The sequence below is a fragment of the Rhagoletis pomonella genome, unplaced genomic scaffold (assembly GCF_013731165.1).
Source record: "Rhagoletis pomonella isolate Grant_MI unplaced genomic scaffold, Rhpom_1.0 Rhpom_scaffold_00010, whole genome shotgun sequence".
Lineage (NCBI taxonomy): Eukaryota > Metazoa > Arthropoda > Insecta > Diptera > Tephritidae > Rhagoletis > Rhagoletis pomonella.
The window spans coordinates 11,952,289-11,964,985 of record NW_023458564.1 but is presented as its reverse complement, the minus strand read 5'-3'; the positions used below and the strand labels follow the sequence as shown (position 1 = coordinate 11,964,985).

At 37.2% G+C, this 12,697-nt stretch overlaps 1 long non-coding RNA gene across 3 annotated transcripts; it reads right to left on the bottom strand.

Annotated features, from left to right (window-relative positions):
* Window positions 1-10,613: 10,613 nt before the first annotated feature.
* Window positions 10,614-12,363, bottom strand: LOC118746409. 3 transcript variants are annotated; one of them, XR_004993829.1, is made up of 4 exons: window positions 12,300-12,363; window positions 11,711-12,158; window positions 10,707-10,951; window positions 10,614-10,644 (listed from the first exon to the last, which is right to left on the bottom strand). It is a non-coding gene; the product is annotated as an uncharacterized LOC118746409 (long non-coding RNA). The 3 variants fall into 3 exon arrangements; XR_004993828.1 differs by lacking the exons at window positions 11,711-12,158; window positions 12,300-12,363 and adding an exon at window positions 11,134-11,697; XR_004993827.1 differs by lacking the exons at window positions 11,711-12,158; window positions 12,300-12,363 and adding an exon at window positions 11,176-11,697.
* Between the last annotated feature and the right edge of the window lie 334 nt (window positions 12,364-12,697).

Sequence of the window (12,697 nt, the reverse complement as noted above, 5' to 3'; positions counted from 1 at the left end):
GAAATGCTTTAAAATTACCTTACAGGTTAACCTTTATCTGCGAAAAGTGGTTTTTTCACATTGAAAACTTTGAGCGCTTTGAACGACCTCTAAATATTTTTTGATTTCAAAAAAAAAATTGGCGCCAACTTTTTTTTGTATAAAACAATCCTAGAGAATGAATTAGAGCATAAAATTTCCGACTTTACTTTTTCACATGCATTTTTGGACCACCCTAATGTACACACATACATATGGTTGAATATAACGGGTGATTTTTTAAGAGCTTGATAACTTTTTTTTTAAAAAAAACGCATAAAATTTGCAAAATCTCATCGGTTCTTTATTTGAAACGTTAGATTGGTCCATGACATTTACTTTTTGAAGATAATTTCATTTAAATGTTGACCGCGGCTGCGTCTTAGGTGGTCCATTCGGAAAGTCCAATTTTGGGCAACTTTTTCGAGCATTTCGGCCGGAATAGCCCGAATTTCTTCGGAAATGTTGTCTTCCAAAGCTGGAATAGTTGCTGGCTTATTTCTGTAGACTTTAGACTTGACGTAGCCCCACAAAAAATAGTCTAAAGGCGTCAAATCGCATGATCTTGGTGGCCAACTTACCGGTCCATTTCTTGAGATGAATTGTTCTCCGAAGTTTTCCCTCAAAATGGCCATAGAATCGCGAGCTGTGTGGCATGTAGCGCCATCTTGTTGAAACCACATGTCAACCAAGTTCAGTTCTTCCATTTTTGGCAACAAAAAGTTTGTTAGCATCGAACGATAGCGATCGCCATTCACCGTAACGTTGCGTCCAACAGCATCTTTGAAAAAATACGGTCCAATGATTCCACCAGCGTACAAACCACACCAAACAGTGCATTTTTCGGGATGCATGGGCAGTTCTTGAACGGCTTCTGGTTGCTCTTCACTCCAAATGCGGCAATTTTGCTTATTTACGAAGCCATTCAACCAGAAATGAGCCTCATCGCTGAACAAAATTTGTCGATAACACACATTTCGAACCGAACACTGATTTTGGTAATAAAATTCAATGATTTGCAAGCGTTGCTCGTTAGTAAGTCTATTCATGATGAAATTTCAAAGCATACTGAGCATCTTTCTCTTTGACACCATGTCTGAAATCCCACGTGATCTGTCAAATACTAATGCATGAAAATCCTAACCTCAAAAAAATCACCCGTTAACTGAATCGAATATGCGTGTGAACGACCCTTTTCGCTCAACCCTTTCGAATTATTTATGGGTAACTACCTACATATATACAAACATGCGTACGGTCGCATTAACATACATATACATAAGTACATTTCTGTGTTTGTATTTTTATGCTCATGCACACATGCATACATACATACATATGTACATATATCACATGGTTTGAAATTTAGCCCTGATATCACAGTTTCTGAACTAAAATAGCCTCTCAGCCAGTGTTGCCAGAAAATATTTGTTAAAAATCTTCCAAGTGATGATCAAATATTCAAAAACCCGTTACTGAAACTGGAAATAAATATGTGTCTCTAAAAATATCTTCATTGAAGATTTTATAACAAAACAACTAAATTTTTTTTTTTGTTTGTTACACAAAACCGTAATACATTTTACTTAAAAAACAAAAATACACACTTTATAAATTCATAGCAGTTTTACTTGACTTGTTCCCAAAACATACAAGTATTTTTACTTGTATTTTTATAACTACATATTATCTCAACATAACTTTTATTATTATTTTTGTAATTGCTTTCAAGTCAAAAACAAAATCAAAATCAAGTCTAAACCATATTCATAAAATTTTAATATCTGCCTGTCCTGCAAGGTAAATTGATGACAAAAACGAAAAGTTTGTTGTCAGCTACCAGTGCCAACTACCAAAAACCACAGTTAGGTTGTTCACACTTGCCTGGTTTTCAGGTTATCTGGTTAAAAATTATTATTTTGTAGTGTATTTTATTGTTGTAAAATGAATAAAAAATATAACCACATAACCACATACCTGATAACCAGGCAAGCGTGAACAACCTCACTGTGGTTTTTGGTAGTACTGTATACAGGGTGGGTACAGTTCAACGTTTCATTTTTTGCCTATCCATATTTGACAATATAATTCTAGCTGGCCTACTTTCGCATTTGCAGCAGAAAATTGATGATAAAAACCAAAAATTTTGTTGCCAACTATCAAAAAAAATAAAAATTCAAATGCTGCCAGATATCTTCACTGTGAATATTTTTTCGTATGGAGTTTTATTTTGTTGTAATTATCTTCTTGTGAAGATTTTTCTGGTTATTTTTGAAAAATATCTTAATTTTGAAGATAAACCTCCACTTGTGGCAACATTGCTCTCAGCTAGCCAAATGTCCAACATCTATGGAAAAGATTTAGTTCTAAATGATTTTTAGGAGATCTTGAGTGTATAATCGAATTTCAAGGCAATACAATATTTGCAATCAAAGCTTTTTACTGCACTGACCAAAGAAAAATGTTTATTTACGCGGAGTGTAGAATAACCAAGAGTGGTAATAAAAAGCTCTTTATGTACATAGATATATGTATGTATGTACATACTATATGTATGTATGTATATGTATATGTAAATGAGGGTGGCCCTTATTTCGAAAAGAGCTCAGGTTCTCGGTCTCACCCCCTAGAAATGTGTGAACAGCATTGAGACTAAACTATGCAAAGTTTTAGGTCAATCAAAAAAGATTTAGGGGAGGCTCAAAGCGCTCCATAGTTTCCCATTTATTTCATATGGAGAAAAAACAGTTTTTCGTAGAAATGGTAGAAAGTCAATATCTTTCAACCGACAAACTCTTTTTCTCTTCAGGAGACTTTCAGAAAAAAACACTCAATCGTTTATTTAATAATTTATTAATATTAACTATTTTTTATGGGTCCCCCAAACCCGAAAAAATGCAATGGGGAACCCATAAAAAATCGTTAATATTAAACAAATTTAAATAACCAATTGGGTAATATTTTATGAAGTCTCCTGATGAGAAACTGAGTCTGCCGTTTGAAAAATATTGATATTCAAGGATTCTATACCATTTCTACGAAAAATTGTTTTTTTTCCCCATATAAAATACATGGGAAATTTTGAGCGCTTTTAGCCACTTCTAAATCTCTTTTGATTTATCTAAAACTTTGCATACTTTAGTCTTTAGGCTATTCACACATTTCTAGGGGGTGAAACCGAAAATCTAAACAATTTTATTTTTCTCCATATAACTAGGGGCCACCCTAATGTACATATATGTACGTATGTACGTAATTATCTGTGTAGCACCAAATCACAAACGAAAATATGCAGCTGATTTAAGGGGCTTCTTCTAGATTTGCTTCCGTCGAATTCATTTAATCTCAAGTTGATATCCCTACCACAAGCTAGCGAATGCTTGTCGGCAAAACTTCAAAAGATAAGAATGATTTTTGTACGGCTTTAAATTCTTTACTCTATCTAGTAATAAAAAGGAGAGCACATTTTGCCATCATTGCCGCAAGTTTGCGATTTCGATATTACCTTCAATTTCTGATAACTGCTTAAGGAGTTTTTGGAATATCTTCGACACGAGAAGCCGACGCACATCGGGGCACTATGTCGACTACTTTACTAAACAAAACTTCTTAGTTATGTAGGAAGATATGGCAGAAAATAAGAAGGGAAATTCGACAACAGTTATACATGCCAAGAATGTATGTACCTCGGTATATATTAGGGTGGTCCTTAAGATATCAACATCTACATTTTGTATGGGGCACCCCTCTATTTTGTTCTACATACAAAACAAATTTCAAAAATCTTTATAAAATATTTTAAATTTTAAAAATGCGACGCCTAAACTAATTAATTTATTTAATTTTGAAATTTTCGTGGATGGCTTTATTTTATACGTAGAACAACATAAAGAGGCGCCCCTGTAATGTTGATATTTTAAGAGCCATCCTAACACATGCTATGTACGTATGTATGAAATTAAAACAAATATTTTAACAAGTTATCTCTTAAGGCGCTCCCTGATAGTAAGAATTCAAGTGATTTAATTTTTTTATGCAAAAACAAATATTTCGTCGGCCCCTAGCACAGAGGATTATTATCTATTTCGTACTTGGGAAAGTAAGGCCTACCATTTGATATTTGTCAAATTTCACTATCATTCGTACTGGTATTTGTTTACTATGACGTTTTATGACTGAACAACGCTTTTAGACAATTAAATTAATAATAATAATAATAATAATATTTTGGCGCTTATACTTTTGCTAAGTGTTTGTGGTGGACATCTTGATGTTGTTACATAAATTGAGGGATCTACATATAGTTTTACGGCGCCTCCGAACGGCAAATGAATTTTAAAAGAAGCTTTGCCAAATCAGAAATACACTCCTTTTTCTATATTTTTTTAGGGATATTGCTTTGAGCAGGGATCGAACCTTACAGAGTGATAGTACGCACCTTGTTGTTGTTGTTGTAGCGGCTACAATAACCCTGCCCAGATGGGTTAATATCTCAGTCGTTGTCGTCAAGTTCCACTAACGGCAGCCCTAAGAAGCATGCAGCCTCAATGCGCTCGGTCCACAGGGACAAAGGCGTTAGTGTAGATGTTTCGAGTCATGAGGCGTCTCTCCGCATGCCGGACACTCATTTGGTACATCTGCATTTAGTCTGCTCAGGTATGAGTTTAACCTGCTGCAGTAGCCAGAGCGAAGTTGGGCTATTGTGGTCTCCCGAGGCAGATGAAGCTCCGTCTCGTCAATGTCCGGTGGTTGTGCGCCTAGAACGGCATTCAAAGGTCTGGAGTCTACATAACTCGAGCCTGACTCCCTGTGAATACCGTTCAGGGCCTGTCGATAAGCTGACGGGTCCAGAGGTTGTTTAAGGAACCTCTGGACTTCGTCCGTCAGTTCGTAGAGATGCCTCCTGACGTGCCTGGGCGAGGGCTCTTCTGCAAGCAGCCGCCTATTTGGGTGACCACGTCTATGGCTCCCAACAAGGAACTGCTTGCAGAGCATTGTATTATGCTACTTGATCGGGAGCAATTTCGCCTCGACGTATAGGTGGTGTTCAGGCGACATCAGAAGGCATCCAGTCGCTGTCAGTAGTGCGGTGTTTTGCGTCGTCTGCAGCTTCATCCACTGCGTCCTACTAGTCCCCGGCGACCACACTGGTGCTGCGTAAGTCCGACTTGAGGACCTTGTTGCGGCTCTGTACTTTGTTGACAATAGCGGTTGCATGCCCAGAGAAGGAGAGCAGACTGTCGGAAGGTTACTCCGAGTATTTTGGGGTTATTCACCGTCGGAATTGGCGTATCATCGACGTGGATTCCCAGCGGTAGCCTGACCTCCTTCGTCCAGGTGGTGAACAAGATCGCAGAGGATTTCGTAGGGGAGAGGGTTAGGCTCCTTGCAGTGAAGAAGCGAGAAAGAAAGATACCCGTTTACTTTCGAACACAAGTCATCAATTCCATTCCCAGTCGCTGTGATCGAGCAATCGTCGGCGTAAGAGACAATCGAGACTCCCTCTGGTGGTTGAGGTTGAAATATAAAAGTTAAACAGTAGCAGGGAAATGACACCACCCTGTGGAACCACCTGTTTTATTTTTCTGAGTTTGCTCGATTTGTCTCTAAACATTACCGACGAGTGTCGACCACTCAGATAATTTGCCGACCACCGTTTGAGCCTCTGTGGGAGAGAGGAAGCCTCTATATCTTCTAGTAGCGTTGGATGACTGACTGTGTCGAACGCCTTGCACAGGTCCAACGCTACTAGAATAGTTCTCACACAGGGACGGTTATCTGAGTGTTTATGGCGTTAAGTGCTGTTGTTGTACTGTGCACTTTACGGAAACCATGCTGATGCTTCGCTGGGGTCAGGTGGTTCGTGAAATACGGGAGCAGCAAGGTAGTACGCGCCTCTAACCACTCGGCTACAAATAATATTTAAAGATATTTAGCAGTTGCTAAAACTGATGTAATTAGAGTTGAAGTGTTTGGGACATGCTAAATACATACTTAAGAATTGGAGTAATAGTATCTTCAACAAACGAAACTCACGTTCAATGAACATAAGAAATCAGCATCCTTTATAAATGCTCTTAATTGAGGACCATCAAAACTTCCCGCTTTTCTCTTTTCTATTAGAAACCCATTGACCGTTTTATTTTATAAGGCCCAGCTTTACCATTACCATTCCGTAAAAGCACAGAGTTTAGGTTTCGTTTAGAACTGTCCATAAAAAGACTTCATTCATATGGCTGGTATTCCGTTAGACCCCTTTGCAAACTAATTCCTGGCACAACTGAAGACAAAACAATATCAAGTGTTGCTTTCTTGTACGATAGAACGTCACTTTAATAGCCAACACCAAACAGTTTTCTTCTTTTAATTTAGAAGCTATTACTTCTGCAGTTTCTTTAGATAGTTCCAGATCCCTTATCAAATCATTGAATTCCTCTTGGCTTAAATGTTTGGGTCATTTTTGTCATTACAGTGTTTCAAAACCGGCGCTTATGACGACGAAATCGTCAATTCGGCAACGCTGGTATGTACATATGTTTCTTTATACAAGTTTTCGTACATACATATGTACTTATAAAATAATAAAATTTTATTACGTTTATAACCTTAGGGTTAGCATACATAAAAAAAAAATAGTGGCGCACCATATATTACGGAAATATGAACGTTACGAAACTTACTAAATTAGCTAGAGTAGCCACCATAGTCACTAATAAGACCATCATCATCGCTAAAGTTAATGCATTGGATGAGGCATTTCACCAATTATGCTGGTCAATTACTGGCGCGTAAATGTAAAAACTCACAATGGTTGAATGGCTCCATAGACATTTACATACATGTGTATCTATGTATGTGTATTAGGGAGGCCCTTAAAATCAAATAATAACTTTTTTTTTCAGTCTCACCCCCTCAATCGGTACTACCACAGTCGTAATATCACATATAAATTTTGGTCCCATTTGGACTTAGTAAAGGCGTGTCGCAAAGGGGTCGAAGGCCAAATGCCTCTATGGACTCAAAAAAAAATCTTTTTTTTTTCATTAACTACCCAAAATCGAAAATACTGAGGTCAAGGATATCACATATCAATTTTGGTCCCGATTGTAGTCGGTTAAGACATCTTCATAGGGTAATCTGAAATTTGACCCCTGTGCGGCACACCGACTTCAATCGGGCCAAAATTTATATGTGATATCTTCGACTATGGTTGTAGGTATAGATTTAGAGTATTAGATGAAAAAAAAAATTATTTTAATTTTTTGAGTCTCCGAGCGTGTGTGAATCGGTAACAAGGTTCGCGGCAAGTAAATTTTTGACAAGTTTGAGGTGAATAAAATTTCAGTAGCCCATGAGGCTAGTGAAATTTTTGACAAATGCGTAGAAAATTTTGACAATTGCAAAGATTGCTGCTGTGTGTAATTTTTCGTAAAATAAAAGCTTAAGTTGATGAACTGCAATCAATGATGGTAGATGTTTTCTTAAAATATTAATTTCACTCAATTTGTAATAGTTTATTGCGCATAAATCTGCGGTTATCAAAAATTTACTGCTGTCAAAAAAGATTTAATTTCACACAGCAGATTGGCAAAACTGTCTCACCATAGTAAAAATATTATTCAACAGCTTTCCCCATAGAACTTAGCTACCGATTCACACACGCCCTCCATATAGGAATCTGAACTTTGTCCCCTGTGCGACACGCCTTAACCGTCTCCAATCGGCACCAAAATTTATATGTATGTGATATCTTCGACTATGACTTGGCGTTGAGGCTTAGAAAATCTGATGTAAAAATTTGCTTCCCACATTTAAGGACCACCCTTGTTTATATGCATTAATACATATGTATGTATGTATGCCACACCAGTGTATACCACCCGGTATCGAGTGAAATGTTTCTTTTATATTTGCCATTTTTATGAATTTCTTCCCCATACGAGGGGACTAACAAAAGTTCGGTAAGTTGTGCGGAAAAAACCGTGCAAAAATGTTTTTATTTTCTTATTTTTAATCTTCATTACTTTTTCCGCATTATGACAATTAATTTCAATACATTTCTGTAATCAAAATCGCATTTTTAGAAATAAGCCGAAATCACACAGCGCGTGATCTACTCCACCAGGGATATGCGAATATCTTGCCTTGGATGCCAGAAAGCGCGAAATCGAAATAAGAAATTAATTCATAGAGGATTGATTTAAAACGGGTTTCCGAGTAAGAAAAGTCCTGAACAGAAGAATTTGAGAGCAAGTTGAATGCCTTTAGAGCCCTGAATATAGAAGCATTAGAAGCACACATATCCAAAGAGAAAGGGACGCGATTTCCTAAACATCTCTGTTTCACAGCGAAATGGATACGTCCAAGCAAGTATGGGGCAATCTATGACACCACGTATTAAGTTAGAGACAAAAGTAAGGGAGAGAATAGACCACCTACAATCTAATAACTTAAGAATAATAAGTAGAGATCTACCTCGGTAGGAAGGTGAACGAAATGCAGAGAATGAAGGGCAAAACGAACAAATTTTTTGTTTTGGATACGTTCAACTCTATTGATATGGCAAGCATAGTAAAGTCTCTTAAATTACGGCGGTATAGTCTAACTTGGAGCGCACCAGTTCTAAGAAGCTGGTATCGGAGAGCGAGATTTTGGGAAGGTGACATGATGGCACTTAATTATATTTAATGACATACCGTAAGATCCATGTACAATTTTTTGGTTCTTCAAAAACTGCTTAATTTACCGAACTTTTGTTAGACACCCCATAGATCCATATTAAAGTGTTTCACTTGTTTCTAATAATGAAATAAATGAAAGTGCACATTTGCCGATGAAGACGCAGACCATACCCAAATGTGCCGTGTACCGAAAATGAATACACCCATCTTGTGAAAGGAACGTGATAGCCGGAAAGAGGGGCAAAAACAACGCAACGACTAAAAATCATGCATACATATTGCACTTACGTATGTATATGTACATATACATACATACATGCATACAATAGTAGAGAAGTAGGAGTAGGTGTTTGCAATTGTGACCAGCTGGAACGCTGGCGTAGCTGTACTGCATTGTAATTAAAAGCAAGCTCCATTGCCACCCCGTCAAAGTAATGATTGTTGCTTCTGCTATTATACCCATTGTCGAATAGGGCGAAAATGGAAATTTTTACATTCATACATATCTATGTGTGTAGTTTTTTTATTTGTTTGAATTAGAAGCGATATAAAATTATTTATTAAATGAGTTTGTCCAAACATTATAGTGACTGCTTGCCGGGTTTGCTGAGGACCGGTATGAGGATCAGAGTGACTTGTGGGGGCTTGCAGCGAACGGTAGCAATATGTAAAAACAGAGTGCTGGTAGGTACACTGTGTGCAATTTTTACGCGCCGCAGAAATCAATACGGTTGCGTGTGCCTGGCTCACAGTGGTTTATATGTACATACATACATATGCCTGTCATAGTTGCCAACTTAGTGCTTTAAGCACTAGATTTAGTGCTTTTTGAAAAATAAACGCCAAAAAAATGGTTTAGTGGTTTCTGAACTAAAATTTCTGAATTTACAAGAATCTAAAAATTTAAAAGTACTAAAATGCAAACCATGATTGATAAAAAGATGAAGTTGCAAACCCACGATCTTGCGTTCTTGTTAAATTGTATGCGCGTTGAAAATGCTAGCACGTGGATAAGTTAAGTATTTATTTTGTTATTTTTTGATTATTGATTGATTACACAGTTCGAAAAATATTAACTTTTTTCCCCACCTGAGTGCATCGGTTTTTGTAGATTCTTCGGTGCTGAATACCAATCTAGCTGCAGAATTTCTATACCATCTCAGAATTTTGAGATATCCTACTCTCTAAGTGTACAAACACGGTTTTTCGCAGTATTTGAGGTTATATTATACAACAGCAAACTTTTTCGCTCATTTCTACTTAGGGTATCATTAAGTATTACTCTTCCCCTTTAAAATTCAATTTCGTTTGTTGCGATTCGATTGTTCCTTCTCCAGATGTACCAGTTTTAATATGCAGTACTTCGGTATTACTTGGCAAGCATGAATGTGTATTTATTTATACATGTAAATATTGTATACTTTTTTACTTTTGTTTACCACAAACTGTTATGAAAAATCGCAGACGATTTAACGATGAGCTGTATGAGCTTTACAACGATATAGACATAGTGCAGCGAATTAAAATTCAGCGGCTCCGCTGGCTTGGCCATGTCGTTCGGATGGACAGAAACGCTCCTGCTCTGAAAATATTCAACGCGGGCCGCGATGCTGGGAACAGAGGAAGAGGAAGGCCTCCTCTGCGTTGGAAAGACCAGGTGGAGAAGGACTTGGCTTCACTTGGCATTTTCAATTGGCGTCAGTTAGCACAGAAGAGAAATGACTGGCGTGCTGTTTTGGACTCGGCCAAAATCGCTTAGGCGGTTACAGCGCCAAATAAGAAGAAGAAGAAGAAGTTATGAAAAAGAGTATCCTTTGATTTAAAAAAGAATTTAGTGCTTTTAGTGCGGTAAAACGCTCTTTTTTCCAAGATTTGGTGCTTTTTGAAACTGAAAAGTTGGCAACACTGATGCCTGTGCCTGCCATCGTATTTTGCATAAATTAACCTTTTGACCAACGCAAACATGTAAAATAAGTAATAAAAGCACGTAAAGAAAAATATACTTACATCCCAAATATTTTTTGTTCAGTGCTCCCAGGAGTATCCAGACAGATGCCCAAGATCGAAAGCTGTCTGTTTCGGTCGTTTATATGCTGATGCCTTCTTAATATTTTGTCCACTATTTTATAACTTGTATTTGCATTGTTTTTTTTTACATTTATTCAAGGTTCACCAGACGGCACTGTTTTAATGTTGCGATAGCGACGGAAGTACCAGCCTCCAATATATTATGTATACACTCCCCAAAGTAGCTAAGCGTATATACACAAATTTATTAAAATGTAGCCACTTGAATATTAAAGTGCATTTGCTAAAACTCTGCTTTGTCTTTATAAAAGCGCTTTTGTGCCTGTTTCTACTTTACATAACTTGGTGGTAGCACGCTTTCACAGAGTTTAACAATTTATGGTAATGCAAATTCATGCCAAATCACCTTTTTAACAAACAAACAAAAAAAATCCGTCGTATAATATACCTACGAAAATTTCCTGCAATTTCTCATTTTTTAATTAGCTGGACTGCGCTATTTTCACTTATAATTGAATACGCAAAGTACTGCATGCAATTTTCTACCATTTCCCTCATAATTTCTCTTGCTTGCACACTTATTTTCAATATTTCTATTTACGGTCAAGTATTTATTCCGATTTTTTTGTTCTCTACTACTTCTACTCAAATGAATGTCATCTGTTTGGCAGACAGAACTGCGCTGCCCTGTACCACTCTGCCCCTGCAATGCTACACCACGACGTCAGTATAAATAAAAACAATTAACTACGCAGCGTTGCCACCTTAACATGTAAAACAAAACAAATCATTTCTTTTATAGCAGATAAACAACCATACTAAAATATACAGCCATCAGGTTATCTTCTTCTCGCTTACACTCTTGTGGTTGCTTATATATGCATTTTTTTCACTTGCTTCTAATCAAATAGCCCACAAGCGCCGCGTTTATTATCATGTCGCATTAGGTGGCAGCGCTGTCTGCGATAAAATAAAAATACAACCGCAGTCGGCGTCAACGGTGCTGATCTCTGCTACATAGGCCAAGGAACGCAACCTTTTCCACACAGCTACTGCAGCATACAAAACTTACTGGGGGTTGTACATATATACATATCTATATTACTGTATAGACTCGTATGTCCACCCCTGTGCTTGTTTATCTATGGTGGCGGCGACGTAACGTTCCGTTAGCATAAAAAAAACGCGTAAGCTAAAAGTCGCCGTATTTCTGTTCACTCAACACTGAAATGTAGGCGGTGCAACGCACTCACGTAAAACTCAAATGCATTTGCTGCTTTATAGATCAGAGTGAGTTGGGGCATTAATGCATCGTCCCGCTCGCACTTATGGTACATAGAAAAGTGCTCACTCGCCACTGCTTCTGCATACACGTTTACTTTGCTGTTGCCATACTTTGTTCTTTTTTACTGGTTTTTTTTGTTGGTCTGCCTTTTGGGAAATAAAACAAATTGAATTACAAAATTTGCTGGAACCACTACTTTTTCTTTTGATCGTTTTAACGTTTATTCACACATTCAAACATTTTGCAACCTAATGAATTTTAGAATATTCATTTGGCATAAAAATTACATATTGATTGCTAATAATTGTTTCAACGAATACTGCTGATTAGAGCCGTCACTTTTGCTACTGCTTCCGAACTGAACTAAACGAATTTTGTCGAAAATGTTGTCTATCCCTGTTGTTAGACAAGGACAGATGATTAATTGCAGAATATAACGTGCTCGTTTTAAAAGAAAATGCTGCCACGCTGTATCGAATATTGTCGGGTATACTTAAATGCAGTGTTGCCAACTGCAATTTTCAAAAAGGACCAAAAACTTGGAAAAAAGCGTTTTATCACATTAAAGCAAAACATTTTTTTGAATCAAAGGAAGCATTTTTAATAACAGTTGTTTTAACAAGAGCAAAAGATTACTAATATTTACAAGAATACATACATAAATCAATACACAAAACCTTTTCGC